This window comes from Mizuhopecten yessoensis, unplaced genomic scaffold (genome assembly GCF_002113885.1).
Source record: "Mizuhopecten yessoensis strain PY_sf001 unplaced genomic scaffold, ASM211388v2 scaffold10819, whole genome shotgun sequence".
Lineage (NCBI taxonomy): Eukaryota > Metazoa > Mollusca > Bivalvia > Pectinida > Pectinidae > Mizuhopecten > Mizuhopecten yessoensis.
In genome coordinates, this window is record NW_018408737.1 from 312494 (window position 1) to 319150 (window position 6657).

Genomic DNA, 6657 nt, shown 5'->3' on the forward strand with positions numbered 1-6657 from the left:
AAATTTGAAAAAAAAAGTTTGGAGCCTTAAACCAATAAATAAAAACCAATTCTACGTTACTGCAACTTTTTACAAAATGATTCAAAACAATGTTTCTGAGAAAAATGCAAAATCATCTCCGTCGAATATATCTTTTATTCATCCAGTTTTATATCCTCATTCCAACTTCCTGTTTTAGATTTTTTTTTCCATTTAGATTATTTTTTATTATATCTTACCACACAAATTATGAATCGACATAACAAACTATTGAATGCTTCAAATGTATGAAAATATACTTGTCCATGCACATATTTTAATGCCGTGATACCAATGATAATTGCTATAAAAGTGTTCGGTGTCGTACAAAATACTTGTTCTATTTGCCATTAGAAAATGTTGAAGACACCACATACGACATACCGGTATATACCTGAACCAATGTGATATGTATATAGAATTATGATATTATGATAAAATATTGATGTAAACTTGTAGAAGTGACCATTTTCGCGGCACAGATACTTAAATAACTTCAAAGTGCGTTTATGTTCACTTTGATGTGTCGGCTTGTGATGTATATCCTTAAATTCATTTCAACAAATATGGGATAAATCTGTTTAAATCCACTCCTTTTGGTCCTCTTGATGTCAAATTCAATCAGATTGCATTGACAAACTTTGAGATAAAGTGTATTCGAAAATATCCCTTTATTATCTTCTTGGAATAATGGCGCATGTATGTCATGTTACCAGACCCAATCGTTCAATTTTTTTTTTATTGATTCGTGTTTTGAAAGTCGAGTTTGGAATAGTGCTATTGATAACTAAAGTAATTAGTTTAAATCTAATTGTTTAAGACGCAGATATACCTAATTTCTTTGGTAATATCAGTGACCTGTTTTAGAGAAGACGCATAATTATCCATATAATGAACGTTTATAATAAACAAGATTCAAAAGAAACCATTTAGATAATATTGTACAATAAAAATACGTGAATAATATTTTTTATCTCGAAATATATTCGATTGTGATGACATGGAACCATCCACATCGCTGAAATGTTATAGCAGAAAACACGGGAAATTCCTCCATATATACTCAGGAAATCTGAGGTCGATAGTAACATATCTGCAAAAAGATGTTAATTTTATAACGTCTGAATGTCAAGAACAAGTTGGCAATACCCTTTTCTCATATTAATCATTGTTAGTATATTTCTCTTTAGATTATCCCTTCGTTGATTACTCCATATATTAAATCTAATACGTAAATTAGAAACATCTCTTTTGATTACTAGTACATCTTTTATCGAAATTTTATCAAAATTATTTCATATCTGATAAGAAACAGATCGACATAGTGAAAGGGTAATTTAAGAGAATCATTAGTTGAATTATATTTTTGTTTCCTATTTCATTAGATATATTTGTATGTACATAAATGTAGTGAATTAATAAAATATTATTATCAACATCCTTGCCTGTGTGTTACTGTATACGTTAATTATGTGTAACTGAACAACGTGTATCACTAGTGGATTGACACTTAATCTCCGTTACTGGAAACTCTTTACTGAACTGGCAGCTTAAGCAACTAAATATGAAACAAATCAATATTTATGCTATTGGTGTTAAGAAAAAGAGTACTACGGCATTAGTTATAATCGCACTGAAGATTTACAATTTTGAAATGTGTTTTTTCTCTCGACTTTTAGCATATACATGCTAAAAATCGCTTCGAAAAGTATGATCAATTTATACCTATTCCGTTTGACAGAGATAACCAATACACTTACATGTAATACATTAATAAATATTAATATATAATAAATTGTGAAAGATGTATTTCGAATTTTGTTTGTAAGGGCAACGCAAAAACACAGAAAGATTATGGAAGTCTCTTGGTGTGAAAGTTTAAACAATCATAAATCAAGATAACCTAGCTATTACAGATCATGCGACACAAAACAAAACAATCTGACGAGGCACGTGTATTATATTTATCAATATGAAGATGGAAAATAATAAAAAAGACACAGTAGACCAACCAATACATGATTTAGATTTTGCTCATGAGTGTTTCTTTAGTTTCATCGATATTGAGATCATGTTACGTTATTTTACACTTCGGTACAGCCTTACCTTTACTAACATAATATACTACAGTACCAACACAGAGGGACAAAATAAACCACAGTACCAACACAGAGGGACAAAATAGACCCCAGTTTCATCGCACGATGACAAAATTATCTTTATCTGAAACGATACGAAAAGACAATACTAGTGACTAATTAGAAAATAAAAACAACACAAAGAAACAAACAGATCACACAATGTTATTTGGTTTTTGGTTTAACGTCCTTGCAACAACGAGGGTCATACATGTATGAGGACGGGTGCCTAGGGAGACACCTCCGGGAAGAGATATTAGAATGAAATAAAACAAGACGGGAAGGATGGGAAACAAATTTGATCCCAAGTGTTCTCTTCGAAGACGACAGAAAAGCCCTGATTTTCGGGGTACCCACACCTGTCGCCTTTTAGAAATATTGCTACGAAACAATGTTTTCCGGCACCAGATGTGGTACCCATAAGTGTCTCCAGTTATATACAAGAATGTACCGAAAACATCAATGATAAGCGAGACAGTGAACAACATCTGACAAGGGTAGACACTAAACAACGCCATATATGGACATCTGGTTATGATAGACGCTAACAATGACCTCTGAGACAGAAATGTTTCATTGTACAATAATCTATGCTATTGGGGACTTTGGAGACCAATGACAGTTTTCTTTAATTCAATTTTAGAAATGTAAGCAAAAGACTAACCAATACCCCGCTCCTATATACACCAGAATTGTATGGTAAAGGCTAACTAAGGCAAATCATTGCAAAGCAATCCATAGTCTCCCACCAGTAATGATTTCTTCATTCACTGAGCTGTATACTAATTGAAGTATATAGGTCACTGACAAATTTCCTGTACTCCCTACCAAGACATACATGCAAACCAAATCTTGCTAGGCCAGATGAACCAGATTTACTGAAATAGTCCTAATAGTCAAGGGAGAGTTGTCAGGACAAAGATTTTTAACAAAGGACCATAACTCCTTAAAAAGGGTCGAAAGGGGGAAAAAACCAGTGATGCACGACATCAGGGGATAATTACCATATCTGTAAACTTTCATTGAAATCGGCCCAGTAGTTAATTAGGAGGCAGACACAGTTTTTTTTCTCAACAAAGGGCTTTAACATAACTCCTTTGAAAAGGGTCGGAATAAAAAAGTAAATATAGGATGCACAACGTCAGGGGACAGTTACCATGTCTAAAAAAAACTTTCATTGAAATTGGTCCAGTAGTTTTGGAGAAGTTGTCCAGGTAATCTTTTTTCAACAAATGGCAATAACTCCGTAAAAAGGGTCAGAATGAAAAACAATAATACTTGGATGCACACTATCAGGTGGTAGTTATCATATCTGAACACTTTCGTTGAAATTGGCCACATAGTTTTGGAGTTGTCCGGAAAATGATTTTTCAACAAAGGTCCATTACTCCCTAAAAAAGGTTCAGATTCAACAAATAGTACCTTGATACACAATATCAGGTGGTTTTTATCATATCTGAAAACTTTTATTGAAATTGGCCCAGTAGTTTTGGAGAAGTTGACTGGACAATCATCCGGACAGGCAAACTGATTCAAGTATACCCCTAACTTCGTTGTGGGGGTATAAAAACAAGCAAACAAGCAAAAAATTCTGACGCAGGACTACCTGAATCAATATAACGAATAAAACTATATGATAGTTTATAAGAATATCAGGAAAATATTTGGCTGTCTGGATTTTAGATAATCAATAAATTGAATACATGAGAAGTATCTTTTTAACATTCTGTACAATGTTTTCATTTCAACAGAGGTTACTCACAAAAACATTTTACTAAAAGTAGAATTAAAACTAGTAGCATTGATAATCTAGTAAGTCATCCATAATGTTTCATATGACTGTAATATACTGTACGTGGGTCTTTGATTGTGTTCTGCGGCACTACATGTGAAAATCTAGTCGTTTTCTCTTTACGCGGTTTTTAAACACAATTTCAAAATCTTTAATTTCTTAAAGTATTGACTATCTAAATACTAGTTCCACACTCGTCCTTTGGGAAACTACAATATATCCATATAGAGACTTACATTCTGACAAAAACGTTATACGTGACAACGATAGGTAAAAAGAAACAATTGCAGTAGTGTCAACACCCAACACGACATTGGAACATTAATCCGAGACAAAAAGGCCAGAAGAACTGAGGAGACACCGAAAGAAAGGCGGGGCGAAATTATGTTCTTGGTAAATGTTTCTTGACTGCATATGTTACCCAACAGGAATAAGTTTGCATTATCTATGTTTGCATTATCTATAAGTATTTTTACCACAATTTGAAAACTTCGATTTAAACGTTGGTGAACTTGAATAGTTTTTCTTGTCGTTAATGGGATACACTCCCAAATGCACCACGCAAGTCGTTTTGTTATGAGTTGAGAAGACGCGAATACTGGAGGGAATTGTCACAGCCAACAATAATGATAAGATTTACATCAGGGAGGTCGAATAACCATTATAAACTCCCACCTGAATGACAAGAGTCGTTTATACAGGAAAAACTCCAATGAGTATTTGTCTTTTTTTGACACAAGGTTCATACCATCAATTACATTTTTGACAGAAAATTTACGTTCCCACTTGCAGGTTACAGTGTCATTCTTCAAAGTTAATTCTACAACGATTCGGAGGAAGTGGTGTGCTCAGATTCATCTTCCTAACTCTTTATATATTGCGAATAATATTGTTTATTGAAGTAATTTTGTTTCCACTCCCGATAATCTAAGTTGGAACACTGGGACGTGATAATTTGTTACAGCTATATTTGGACCTAAACACCTTTTTACACGTTTGGGGGGTTTAGATCGATTGTCGGCAAAAATGCCACCCCAATGATCATATATATGATCATTGGGGTGGCATTTTTACCGAAAATAAAAATGTTCACATACCACTACCGCTATCGGGGCACATTGAATGCCGTTGCTCATGGGATATTCCATATCAAAATAAAAAACACCTGAATATTTAAGCAGTCATAGCAATTATTCTCAATAAATATTATATTGCACTACAAATATTTCCGTCGCAAACTTTTTCGGCTCCATCTGTTGAAACTACCAGCCAAATATTGTTATATTATATGATTCTGTGCTTTTTGGTTCTTCTTCAGAAGTTGTTTGAAATATTTTCCCCTGTGACCTTGAAAGTAGGTCAATGTCATTTTCCTTCTCAAATTTTGTTAGCTCTATCCCAAGAAGCTACCAGCCAAATATTATAATTTTATGCCTTTCGATTATTTAGAAGTCGTTTGATGTTTTTAACATATTTGACACCTATGACCTTGAAAGTAGGTCAAGGTCATTGTCATTCTTAAACTTTGTCGGGCTCTATCTCAGGAAGCCACCAGCCAAATACGAAGGTTCTATACCTTTTAGTTCTTCAAAAGACGTCATTTGAAGCGTTTGACATATTTGACCGTTGTGACATTGAAAGTACGTCAAGGTCATTTTCATTCTCAAACTTTGTTTGGCTCTATCCAAGGAAGCCCCCAGCCATATATAAAGATTATATACCCTTTACTTCTTCAAAAGAAGTCGTTTAAAGAGTTTGACATATTTGACCACTGTGACCTTGAAAGCAGGTTGAGGTAATTTTCGTTCTCAAACTTTGTCGGGCTCTATCCCAGGAAGCCATCAGCCATATATAAAGATTCTATACCTTTTAATTCTTCAGAAGAAGTCATTTAAAGGGTTTGACATATTTGACCGTTGTGACATTGAAAGTAGGTCAAGGTCATTTTCATTCTCAAACTTTGTTGGGCTTTATCCCAGGAAGCCACCAGCCAAATTTGAAGATTCTATACCTTCCAGTTCTTCAGAAGAAGTCGTTTGAAGTGTTTGACACATTTGACCCCTGTGACCTTGGAGGTAGGTCCAAGTCATTTTCGTTCTTGAACTTTGTCTGGCTCCTACCAATGAAGCTTTCAGTCAAATAGCATGGCTCTATGCCTGTTCGTTCTTCAGAAGAAGTTGTTTAAAGGAAAAGTTGACGGATGATGATGGTCGACGGATGCGCACCATGACATAAGCTCACCTGCCCTTTGCCTGTTACAATAGAAGGGCATATCACATTTAACTCGGTTTTTAGCTCACCTGCCCTTATTTTAGCTCACTTTGGGCAGATGAGCTAAAAATAAGGGTAGTTGAGCTAAAAACCAAGTTAAATGTGATATGCCCTTCTATTGTAACGGTTTGGTAAATACTGGGCTAAAACAGACAAAAAGGGAAAGAGAAACATGGCATATCTGAATAGCTTAGAGGTATTTCAGATTTGAATACCTATCGTGGGTTGAGCTAGATTATCAATATCAAAAACAAAGGTTTCAATCAAATGATGAATTGTTAAATCGTTCATCTTTGACTAATGTATTGGATTTGACGTGATGCATTATGACGAATCCGTTCATACTTGATTTTGCTGCATTTTGTTTTGTGGCAGTCATTGTTTCTTTTATTGAATTTTTGTGTCTAGTCACGATCGGTTCCTGCTGTTGTCTTCTTA